The sequence below is a fragment of the Perna viridis genome, chromosome 13, assembly GCF_037379345.1.
Source record: "Perna viridis isolate PV_CMFRI_1.1 ecotype Kerala chromosome 13, ASM3737934v1, whole genome shotgun sequence".
Taxonomy (NCBI): Eukaryota; Metazoa; Mollusca; class Bivalvia; order Mytilida; family Mytilidae; genus Perna; species Perna viridis.
This window is the reverse complement of record NC_142457.1, coordinates 19,572,320-19,585,060: the sequence shown is the minus strand read 5'-3', so window position 1 is coordinate 19,585,060 and position 12,741 is coordinate 19,572,320. Positions and strand designations below refer to the sequence as shown.

Sequence of the window (12,741 nt, the reverse complement as noted above, 5' to 3'; positions counted from 1 at the left end):
GTTGGCCTTTGGGAGATTCCATTCTGTACTTTAGTAGGCGTGTGGAAAAGTTGCTGGCCCAAGCAATTTTGTTACCCAAATGAAACTAGTTTATTTAAAATTATGCAAGACAGAGTACACAAAAAGTCAAGTGAGCCACAAAAATGTTGGTGCCATGAAGATTCTCTAAAAGCCGAACTTTTTTTCTCAAAACCTACAGGAACAGTAAATATTTCTAAACGATGAGTCAATAAGTTCAGGGAATGTAATTACATGTATTGTATTAATTAATTAACCTCAGTGTTGGACAGTGTTGATGACCCACCCATTTAGAGTATCTAATGGTAGCATCCTTAAAAGTCGCAAAATTTTACTTATCAGAAAACAAAAAGAAAATTGTCCAGATCCTGAGAAAAAGTACAAAAGTAATGAAATGAGAAAATACATCCATTCAGATCAGGAGTTAATTGGACAAAGATAAAAATAATGTTTGGTATCTTCATTATCTTTCTGGGTGACTGACAGTGCTAATTCTTCAACCAGACCACCAGTGAATAGATTGATTCTTTTCTGGTTAATTCATTGCATAATGTGTTACTGATTTACAATAAATCTGTTTTACTCTGTTTAGATATAGTCATCAATGGAATTGAATTAAACTGTAAAAAAAAGAAAAGCAGGTCACTGTTGGTATATGTAGGGAATGAGATTACATGGTTTTGTAGTTAGGTCTAAGCCCTAATGAAATATAAGATTTCTGTCTAAAACTATGAGGTTCTTCTAAAATTCAAACCAAGAAGAAGCAGTATTGTAGAAACCATGAAAATTGATGCTCATAAAAAAAAAAATACCATACCTTCACAGTTTCGGAATGATTCTATTAAATTTTGACATAATGGGTAGTATGGAAGTTTCTGCATTGAACAAACAGGCAGGCAGACCTATAAACAAAAGTAGCTTTTTGATGACATAATGGGTAGTATGGAAGTTTCTGTATTGAAGAACAGACAGGCAGATTATAAACAAAGGTAGCTCTTTGATGATTGGATTTATTAGGTTTGAGATCTTCCTAAAAATCTAGTTTGGGTCAATTGTCTGTAGAGTACATAGTTCACATAGAAACTCCTGGTAGTATGGAAGTTATTACTTTAGACAAAGAGACAGACAGACAGACTATAAACAAAGGCAACTCTTTGATAATTAAGAGTTCGGGGTATGAGATCTGAAGACAAAGTTTAGGTTGATTATCTCTTGAGTGCATTGTTCCCATAGAAATAACTGTATTGATGTAAGTACTTTGGACAAACTGACAGACAGACTATAAAAGAAGATAGCTCTTTAAAAATTGGGAATTATTAGGTATGAGATCTAAAGACAAAGTTTGGGCTGATTATCTCTTGAATACAATGTACCCATAGAAATAAATGTCATTAAATATGGAAGGTACCGGTACTTCTTTGAACAAATTAACAGGCAGACAGATTATAAACATTTATAGCTCTTTGGGATTAGTATTTATTAGGTATGATCTACTTTAAGACGAAACTTTTTAAAATTTTTAAGAGTGCATTGTTTCCATAGAAATAATTGGCAATGTTGAAGTTAGTGATTTGGACAAACAGACAGACAGACTATAAACAAATTTAACAATTTGATAGTTGAGACGTATTAGGTATGAGATATGCCTCAACACCATTTTATAGCTGATTGTTTCTAATGTGCAGAGTTTCCGTAGAAATATGATTGATTGATTGTTGGGGTTTAACGCCCGAGCAGCAATATTTCAGCCATATTCAGGCGACAGTAGAAATAACTAGCAGTATTGAAGTTAGTGCTTTTGACAAACAGACAGTCAGACTATAAATACAGTTAGCTGTTTGGGATTGGAATCGATTGGTTATGATCTACCTACCAAGTTTTTTGTTGGTTACCGCAGGATGTGTTGTTCTTATGGGAATAAATGGTAGTGTTTAGACAAACAGACAGACAGACTATAGACAAAGGTTTGTCTTGATGATTGGGATTTTGATAGCTTTCTTATCTTTCTGGATGAAGACAAGTGTTAATCTATGAACCAGACCACCATTGAATTAGTTTGTTAAATTCTGATTAATTTATTGAATAATTTATTCCAGATTCTGCAAAATTCAATAAATTACTCTCTGTTTAACCTTGTATGTTAACTGTATGAGTGGCTTATTTCTCAAGCTAATGTGCCATACTTTGATGGAAAGTGCTTTTTTGTGACAAAAGAACTAATAAGGGGGAGTTCTGCTTACTGTATCCCTGAATCATTAAAGTTTCAAATTGTCTGTGTGGCTTTTTCTGAATTTGGTACTTGACTTTTAGTTTAAAATCGTGATGTTGGTACTTGACTTTAAGTTTAAAATCGATGTTCCACTTGAGGAAATTCAAAAGGACCTAATACAGAGTATAAATGAATAGGATGGAAAGTCCAGGTTCTAGGTAAATTAAATTTCAAAGGTCTAGATCAGAAATTGATGTTTCTAGAGCTCATTCTAATTTGAATGCCTGTGTAATCATTAGTTTTTAAAAATTGAGTTGCAGTCTTTGTAAGCATCATGCAAATTCGGTAATGTGGATACACCTCAAAAAAGGCTACACATTTATATTAGCATGCTAGATATCCAAAACCTGTACATCTCTATTCTTATATGGGTTGTGCCTTCCTTTACAGCTGTTGTCTTACAAACTTTAACTATAATTTCTTTGTTTTCACAAAAACAAAAACGCCCAGTGATGTGCCATTGAGACAATCTGGTGTGTATTCCTTACTATGTTATTAATTACACCTGTTGTGTATTGCCTGCTGTGTTTACTTTATGTAATTGATCCTTTATCAGTTCTTTTTGATTAAATTTTGTTCTATTTGCTTTTGTTTTATTATCTGATCTGTAAATTATGAGGGTCAATGTAAAATTGGTTGTTCAACTCATTTAGCAATCAAATAACCACAAAAAAATTACTGGAAATGTTCATTTCCCTGGTTTCTGTGCAAAACCTCATTAAAAATTGCATGGATCTCTTTGAAGTTGTACTACAGATTTCATACCAATGAAGTAAAGTTTGATGGATTAAAAGAGTTATGGCCCTTACCATTTAAGATAAAGAGGCAAAAAAGGGGCCACAATAATTATTTCTCTTCTAAAATTGAATAAATTTTATATTTACTTTTGTATAAATGCACTGAGAGCATAAAGCCACAAACTAAATGTTTCTGAAGCCAGTGAAGGGAAACAAAACAAACTGAACACAGAGTACGGAAGTTCTGTATCTTCCCCAAGAAAACAATTCTACCCATAGACAAGTTGTTCTAAGCCTACAATGACTTGGGACATGATCAATAAGGCCACTCTAGCTTAACCCTTTGTCCTCTTTGGTATGTTTTACCACTTCCATCCTAGTCAGAATCTCATTCAAAATCTAATCACAATCCATATTCATAACTGTATCAAGTTTAAATTGTGTCCTTGCTTATACTCACCTCTGTGGTTGTATCAAGCTGTGCCCAGGGAAACATGCATTGGAGTACAAAATTAATAGATAAAGACAAGCTATGTCCCATACAAGCAGCTTACTGTATTTACCTGCTTTGTAATGGCAAGTCATTGATTGGCATTTGACTATGATTACATAGATTTCACTAAAGCTACGAATAATTTGGTTTTCAATGAAAATTTTACATTTTATTTGGAATTGAAATTTTTGTTTGCTGGAACAAAAAATTGGCTCCAAAGGAAAAATAATTTTTCAATGATATTCCAAGCCAAGACATGTTCCAGTCTGTTTTTATACCCTTATTTGAAAGGTCTGTGGTATAAAGTGAACTCATTTACTATTGATTGTTTACTCTTTAGTTTTGTTTACTTTTAATGCATGTCTCCTTTCTGGCTTTCAATAGCAAAGACAAAATACTTTTTTTGTTTATTTATTAAGTGTCCGTATCTGTAAGAATCAAGCAGTGGGTGAAACATGGTATGAAAAAACAAGTACTATCTTTAAAAATAAAGATAGCCGACGCTGTAAAATTCGTTCCTTTTACTGATAATTTTCTACATTTCAATCGGGAAATAACATATATCACTAAGTTGCTAAATTCAGTTATAATTTCATTGAAATGCACTGAAAATAAACATTTCAAGGTCAGATAAGTCTGTCAAAATCCTCATTTTTCTAACAATCTATTGAAAAATTTCTGAGCAAATCCACATTGTTGCAGTGACCAAATGGTGGTCTTTTTAAACAGAGAAAGCATCCTTGAGTGAAATTAAATTAACTGATTGGTGGGTTTTTAACATGTATGTTTCTGATTTTTCCTATTTTGCCTGATTCTTACAAAAACTTACAAATAAACATTTGGAGGATTTTTGTAATATTTTACATTGTAGTATGAAAAGTTTGAATTTCATATACAGTGAAACCTGTCAAAATCAAACCCTTTTTGGACTTAAAAATGTGTTTCATTTAGACAGGTGTTTGGTTTAGACAGGGGTTTAGTTTAGATAGGTGTTTGGTTTACCAAGATTCAAAATACATTTATATTAATGTAACCCTAAAGGGACTTTAAAAAATGTCTGGTTTAGACAAGTTTTCAGATTATGAAATGTTCAATTTAGACAATTTCACCGTACCAAAAAAAATGGTGGACATTTGTTTCCCCTGCTTTAGCACAATAATTGTTCTTTGCCTTATTGTAGTTAACCAAACAAAGACAAGGGCAAAAATGGATGGGCAGGCTCTTATTTTATTAATAAAACAGTCAGAGCAATGGTAGTGCTGTACTTGCATGATGATACAATGAGGATTAATTGTTACACATATTAACATGTGCCTTTGTTTATCTTCAGGATTATCTTACATGTATTTATCTCTGAGTTATCTGACATGGATGAATTTGTGGATTATCTTACATGCATTTATCTTTGGATTATCTCTTCAGAATTTGTCAGGTCAGAACCCTCTGTGGCTTATCACTAAGGTTTATCTCTTGGCTTGGGAATTCTAATCATGATATCTCTGGATTTTGCAAAGAAATCAAAAATCATAGCACCTGTTCAACTTAAGTTAATATATACTGTATAATGGCTAATTTTGAAATAACAGGGTAATGCAGAAATTTTAAATACTGTAAACCAGGAAATCTTCCTGCCACCTTTTTTTTCACAGTTTCAGTCTACTTTCATGTAGTGTTAAATTTGCAATCTTTTCAAAAATAATAGTATAATATTCTTCGAAAAAATATTTATGACAGGTTTGAATTATTTTTTGTTACAGGTATTGCTATGAAAAAAGCAAAATAATACTAAAGCGAAAATTTCACGGTTTACAGTAGGTCTGTCACAAAAGCAAAGTTATTTCCATCACAAAACCAAAGTTATCTTCATCACAAAACCAAAGTTATCCCCATCACAAAACCAAAGTTATCTCCATTTTGTCCATTGGTACTGTTTTTGTTATATCCATTTTTTGTATGGTCCTGCTGTAAAATCAAGTTATTTAAAAAGTTGAAAAAAGTTCATACTTTTAACACCAAAAATAATCCAAGAAAATGTACTCATATCCCAAGAACTACAAAGCCTGCCTTCTTCATACACGGATCTGTGATTTAATTAGCATATTCTGGGTGGAATCAAACAAGCTGTACACGAATATGTCAAAATCCTGACTTTCAAGTTTTCCTGTATCACTTTACTAACCACAGTTACCCATGATTTCTCGTAAATCTTGAAAAAAAGCATGTTAGTTTATCAATATAAACTTTATGAATGCATGTTTGAGCATCATATTTCACAAAGGTTAGTATTCTATGCCGAGTTTAACAGAAATTCTCATTTATTTAAAGGAAAAACTTAAATACAGTAAAATCTCTTTAAACAAAACCTTGGTGTAATTTTAATTAAATGCTCTGAAAATGAACATATCAAGGGCAGATAACTCTGTCAAAAATACTAATTTTTCGTACACTCTATTGAAAAATTTCTTAGCAAATCCAATGATGCAAAGGTTAAATAATGGTCTTTTTAAATAGAGAAAGCATATTTGAGTGAAATTATATTGTCAACTTGTCTACACTGGTTACCTCTCTCAGACTGTTTTTTTTTTCTTGTGATATTTTTATTTTGGGGGAGGAGGGGGGAGTAATATGAATTAGTTAACACAGTTTCATTGTAAACAAATGCAATGGGAATGCAAAAAAATATATGGTTTGAACAGTTTTGGGGTTTAACTTTGAATGTGGTTTAGACAGGTTTCATGTATACCTACAAATTTCTGTATTTGACAAAAATGGCAACAATATGTTTTCAGTATATGTATATACAATTTTCACTTTACTTTTGATTTTCTATAACAGGGGGAGATAAGAACATGTAAATGCTGCATGTTTATGGTTTTGCGTGCTTTCTAGAAGATAATTTTGTAGAAAAGATGATGATTTCCTTGTGAAAGTTTATCTTGAACATTCCTAGGTTAATTTTATAGAATATTTGATAAGTATTTCATAGAATCTTATCAGTTTCTGTTTTTGTGAAGATAACAAAGGGAGATAATTCAAAAATGTTTCGAAAGGTAGTGTTTTTGAGTTCATGAATGCTATCTAGTTGTGTGGAAGTGAATCAGAGCAGTTGTATGTCTAATTTGTATAAGGGAACAGAAATGAACCATAGAGCTCGAAAATTGAAATCAGCTGTTCGATTAGCCTGATTCACTGTGATTGATCATTTCTGTGATTAACGAGGAGAGAGTATTTTAAGCTTTTAAATCAGTTAAAGTTAAGTGATACAGCTGCTTTTTGCTTCAGATATCAGGTAGGTTCTTCAAAATTTTGGTTAAGTTTTCTGAGTAAAAAATGCTTTTAAAATAGTACTTTTCATTTTGTACTTTGGTTATGATATGATGATTGGGTTCTTTTGAATAGGGTCTGGCTTGCTTGCAGATTTGTTTTTTGTTTGTCTTAAGATACTTCTCCATTTAATTTTACAGTTTTGTCTTCATGCTGCTCATTTCATTGACTTGTATAAAATGTTTAATAGACAGTAAAATGTTTTTGTAATGTGTATTGCAGACTTTTCCCTAAAATGGCACAAAATATTTGCCATAGGATATAAAACTACAATCAATCGATCAATCAACTATTAAGTTATACTGTGATTCTGCTGTATTATTTGAAAATAGATTCTCATGCCTCCCCCCACCAAAAAAAAATGGTCTCCCCTTGAAGTATGGTAAGGTGAATTCTCAATTATACCCAATTTTGTTTTAAAAAAAAAATGTTTTTTAACACTAGTTTTTAAACATGAAATATATATATTTAATTTCATGTGGAAATTAATTGTTGAAATTCTAATATTACATGAATGTATAAATATTATCTTAGGTATTCATGTTTAATTTTGTGTTAAAAATATTGTGCTAAAACTGTTGAAAGATTAAGTGAGTGCAGACTTAAATGATTCAGATGTTTGAAACAAATCCAATAATTAAATTGGTCGATCAAAATAAGCTTTTACTCTTGTTATTTGTAATTGAAATTCATGTCCGTTTGTTACTTGGCTGTCTGGAGTTGAATGTACCAGTCCGTATAAAATTTAAACACTACCATCGTGGTTTTGAAAAACCCACCAAATTAACCTAGCTTTTTTTGTTCTACATATGCTATATTTTTACATATCAATAGTCTTTTCTGTATTCAGATTTGTATTTTTGATTAAAACATTTATTCATCTCTTCCTAAAATCAACCAAATCACACCCAATCAAGAGCAATAACTCTTGCATAATGCTAATTTCATATACAATCTAAATAATAAGACTGGTTTTGTGGTCTATTGCTGTTTCTAAACTAAAAATAATAGTGAATTTGTTGGTTTTTGCCATGCACAAATCACCTCCTGTCTGCTGCTTAACACATTCATGCAGAGGTTCTGAATAAAAGATATTGTGAAAGAGGGGTTCAAGATGGTGGTGGTTCGAGGTCCTTGACCCTCAACTGCTGAAGTATGACCTGTGAATATTCATTTGCCTAGGTCCTTGACCTTCAACTTTTTTCATTGACCTTTATTGAAGACTTTGGTTTTCCTCTCAAGTCACATCAAGTGGACCATTGATTTTAAGCTTGGAAAAGTCAGGACATTCTACTCTTGAAAGTAAATTTGTTCCCCTTGTGAAAGATTTAGTGGTTGGGTACAAGTCATTCTGGTTTTCACTGTTCTGACAAGGCATGCATAAATTCAAATTTCAAATATTTTGTCATTGGATATTTATAGCTCTTTACTTGTCTGTTTGTCTGTGTGTCAATAACATAGCCACTCAGGTAGAAGCTATATGTATTTGTAGAACTTTTCAACTTTATTTGTTAGGTAAAGTGTGAAAATAAAATTTTGGTATTTTATTGCTTTTCAAGAAAGTTTCACATACTGTAAGCCCATAAATGTATTTTTCTGGATGCTCATTTACCTAAATCTTTTTAAGCAGAAATTAAAAATCTTCCTAATGGAACAACAGGTGAAAGAATAATTCAACTGTATTTACATGTACTATAATGTAAAATGATAACTTTGTTTGCATGTACTTATGTATTATTTACTAGTACTCATTTTGTGGCATTGAAATTAACCTTGTATTTTTGTGTTTGTGTGAGGGCCTCAGGGAAAATTAGTTGTAAACTAACTGTGTAACCCTCTTGAAATAAGGTATTATTATTATTATTATTGTTATTATTATTTACCCTTTACAGTATTATCAATTAAGTTTCAGAATTATTCTATTACATGAATAATAGCTAGTTGCCCCCAAACGATTTATCATCAAAATTTATCTGTTGTGACATATTTTGGTGTTTTTATTTCTTACTGGCAAAAAAAGTTTTTATACAGTAGTGGTTTGACCAAGCTTTTGTCTGAAGACTATTAAAATTTAAAATGTTTGAAAGTTTGGGTCAATAACCATCAAAACGGCATATAATAAAACAACCTTTTCTATGCCCCAGAATTAGGATGTGGTAAACAGTTTTATGATCATTAACCCCACGATTCTTGACTGTTTATCATTGATATAGAAACATGTTTACTCCAAAAATACACAAATTGTTTAAAAACAATCTTACAGTGTAATTTTAGCTGTTCTATTCATGTATCCACAGCTTCTATGTACAAAAATAACAGAGGATATACTCTAATTTCTGACCTGGCTGTATAAGAATGGATTTGCTTGGTTTAGCCTCTGTCTGTATATTTTTGGACAAGTTTTGCATTGTTGTTCTTGACATATAAAAAAGCTGTCCGTTTTTATGTATATGACTACAATAAATGAACTTATCAGAGAGTATATTCTAAAATCTGATCTGGTTTCATCAGACTGATGTCCTTGTCTTTGTGATAACTTACATTAGTTATTAGTAACCTGACATACTCTCATAATGTCTATAGCTATAATTTACAAAAAATATCAGAGGGCATATTCTGGACTTGACTTGGCTTTACAGGACTGATAAGCTGTAGTCTGATGTCTTATGATATTACAGTGAAATCTATCTAAAATGAACCCTAGATTAGTGATAACCTGTATTAACTAGACGCACCCTTCATATCAATATCAATACCTTTTGAACCTGTAATTGCAAAAAATCTGCCTTATTTGATCAAATCTTTCAGTCCAAAGGGTGACATGTTTCACAGTATAAAATGGCTGTAACTTGTATAGAATTATAGTTATGACAGTTTTTATGAAAAAAGACTTGTCTGACCAACACCTAAATTTGACCTTTTTCTCTAGACTTGCTACAAGTCCCTCATTATTATGTATGATACATGTAATTAACCTCCCTGATAACACCACTACTAATTGCTCTCCCGAAATAATTAGTAAATTTACTATCAGAGGGATACATGCAGTCAATAAACTTTTTCATATATTCTCTAATATAAAAAGAGGGACTTGTAGCTACTTTTGCTCCTATATAAGCAGCCAAAAAATTCGTGTCTGACCAACTGAACTTTGTCTAATATGTCTGTCGGTCAGACAGTATTTCATGATGACTGTTTTTACTTAAGTTTGGTTTGACATGTTTCGCTGAATAAATGGATGTTATAGAGTGTTATGACTAATATTAGTAATTACAACCAGCATCTGGCCTTAATTTTGGTCTCTTAACTAGATTAGTTTTGTCCAAAAATATAAGCACTCAGGATTAGTTGAAATGAGCAAACAACAAGACCATTTCGTTCTAGACCAGACCATATTTTAGAGTATTGATGTCATCATGGTAAACACTACTTGTTGAGTTCAGCAAATTAGTTTTTTTTTTTTGTAAAGTGTTAGAATTGTGGAGAAAAAATAGTCTAGACAAGTTCCTGGTTTCATTTAAAAGTTAAAATCATTTTAAAAGAAAGATTTTTTTGGCCTTAATTATCCATTATCCTAATCACTTCGTTGGTTTTGTGCTAGCATGTTTGCCCTAAGTGCTGGAGGTCATGGGTTTGGTCCAAAGCCGAGTCATACCATAAATGCACTGCTTACAGTGCACAAAGCACATGGTGTATCAGTGAAAACTGATTGACCTGGGACTCAGAATAATGTGTCAGAGTAATGTGACATGCTAATTGTTCTTAGCTGTTGATTCCATGTCTAAGCTAGCTCTTTAAAAATCTTGGTCAAGATGGTCAGGAATTGGTTTTGAATAGGCTTCACTTCTGAAAAATCATTACTGAGAACGGTATGAATGTTCAACCAACAACTGCTAGATCCGCCATCATCGCCAGTTTGGAGTTTTATTAACCATATTTTACATTTAAAATTGGTTTCATTGCATCAAATCATCACATAGAACACTATATGGATGTCTATCTTTGTTTTACATTGTACAACAAACAACTTCTACACCAGTCAATGATATCATGTTGAACAGAATTGTCTTTGATCTGATAGATTGTTACTTTCTTTGAATTGGAAGCGAGCCTGAAAATTGGCCATGATTCATTTGATGTGAAGTGGTAGAAGATAATGCTTTTTATTGAATTTTTTTATTTAGATAATACTGATTTTTGTCTGTACACATTCAACAGCATGCCCTTTGCTGGAGAGGGTGTAATAGGTTTGAAAATTTGAAAATTAATTGGAATTTTTATTAAGCTTCATATTTCAAGGTATGTGTGTCAATTTAATATTACTGCTGTTTTGAACTGTTCATATCTACTGTTGGAAGGAGTAAAATGAATCTTTGGTTCCCTCCAGCCTATGTTTTATGCTAATGATTATACACATGCTCCAAAGAAACAAGGATGACTGTTTTTTCATTGACTGTCTGTCTGTCTGTTCAAAACATATATTTTCTTGGCACTTTTCTTAGCAACTACAATCACTTGATATTTGGAAACAAATTCAGCAGGGGGTTATATACTTGGCCTATCAAATTCAGACCTTTCCCAAACTTAAGCCTTAGTGATTGATGACAACATTCTTGTTGCTCTTTTCTCAGCACTTTTTTGTCACAGCCACTTAATAAATTTGACACAAGCCATATCATTATATATGCTGATTGTATTTCAACCATGTGCAGGGGTAGATCCTGGATTTCAGGTTAGGATGGAGTGTAAATGGAATTGAAAACCGAGCAAAGCAAGTCAAAATCATGATATGCTAAAAAATGTTCCCAACTAAGATCCTCTCTTTTGGCAACTGACAAGTTTCCAGTCGCATGTCATCATACAACCTCATAGCTGAAGACTTAAAAGTCTATCTCAAGAGGCTAACTTTGTGAGTCTACCTCAAAAGACTAACCTCAAGTTTACCTCAAATTTACCTCAATATTCTTCCCTAAAAAGTTTCCTCTAATGTCTGACCCAAAAGTCTACCTCAAATTTACCTCAATATTCTTCCCTAAAAAGTTTCCTCTAATGTCTGACCCAAAAGTCTACCTCAAGTCTGACCCAAAAGTCTACTCAAGTCTGACCCAGAAGTCTACTTCAAGTCTAACCCAAAAGTCTACCTCAAGTCTGACCCAGAAGTTTACCTCAAGTCTGACCCAAAAGTCTTCCTCAAGTCTGACTCAGAGGTTTACCTAAAGTCTGAGCCAAAAGTCTACCCAAGTCTGACCCAAAAGTCTACCTAAAGTCTGACCCAAAAGTCTACCTCAAGTCTGACTCAAATGTCTACCTCAAGTCTGACCCAAAAGTTTACCTCAAGTCTGACTGAGGTCTACCTAAAGTCTGACCAAAAAGTCTACCTTAAGTCTGACCAAAAAGTCTACCTAAAGTCTGACCCAAAAGTCTACCTCAAGTCTGACTCAAATGTCTACCTCAAGTCTGACCCAGAAGTCTACCTCAAGTATACCTCTCTCTATAACCTATAATATACATACACAATACCTGTACAACTGGAACCTTCCTAATATGATATAATATAGATACAAGAATAAATTCTTTTAAATAAGTTATTGCCACAATCAGTAGTTTATGGAACTCATTACCAACCTCATTAGTAATTGCCTGGTCAATGGTTCAGATCAAACATCAAATCAATAGTCAAATCATTGAAACATTGCTTTTTTGTCAGAGTACAGAGTGACCGCTGGTTGGCTTAAGTTGTCAGAATAACATTTCTGATTAGTCTTATCCCAAAATCTACCTCAAAAGTCCTTCCCCAAAAGCCTACTACTAAAGCTACCTTGAAGTCTTACCTCAAAAGCCGACATTCAAAAGCCTACCTAAAAACCACCTCTGACTCCATAACCTGCTCTTTATATGTA

The 12,741-nt window shown here is 32.6% G+C and overlaps 1 protein-coding gene across 6 annotated transcripts in view; it reads left to right on the top strand.

The window, feature by feature from the left end:
- The window catches only part of LOC148599856 (uncharacterized), a 48,342-nt gene that overhangs the window by 19,590 nt on the left and 16,011 nt on the right, over positions 1–12,741 (top strand). The window contains exon 1 of one of the 6 annotated variants that reach the window (XM_088558770.1): positions 6,608–6,806. The exons of 4 other annotated variants lie outside the window; for them this stretch is intronic. The gene's annotated coding sequence lies outside the window, so the exon portion shown is untranslated. Of the gene's footprint in view, positions 1–6,607; positions 6,807–11,117; positions 11,141–12,741 lie in introns of those variants that run through there. One more of the 6 variants, XM_088558771.1, reaches the window with a different exon arrangement.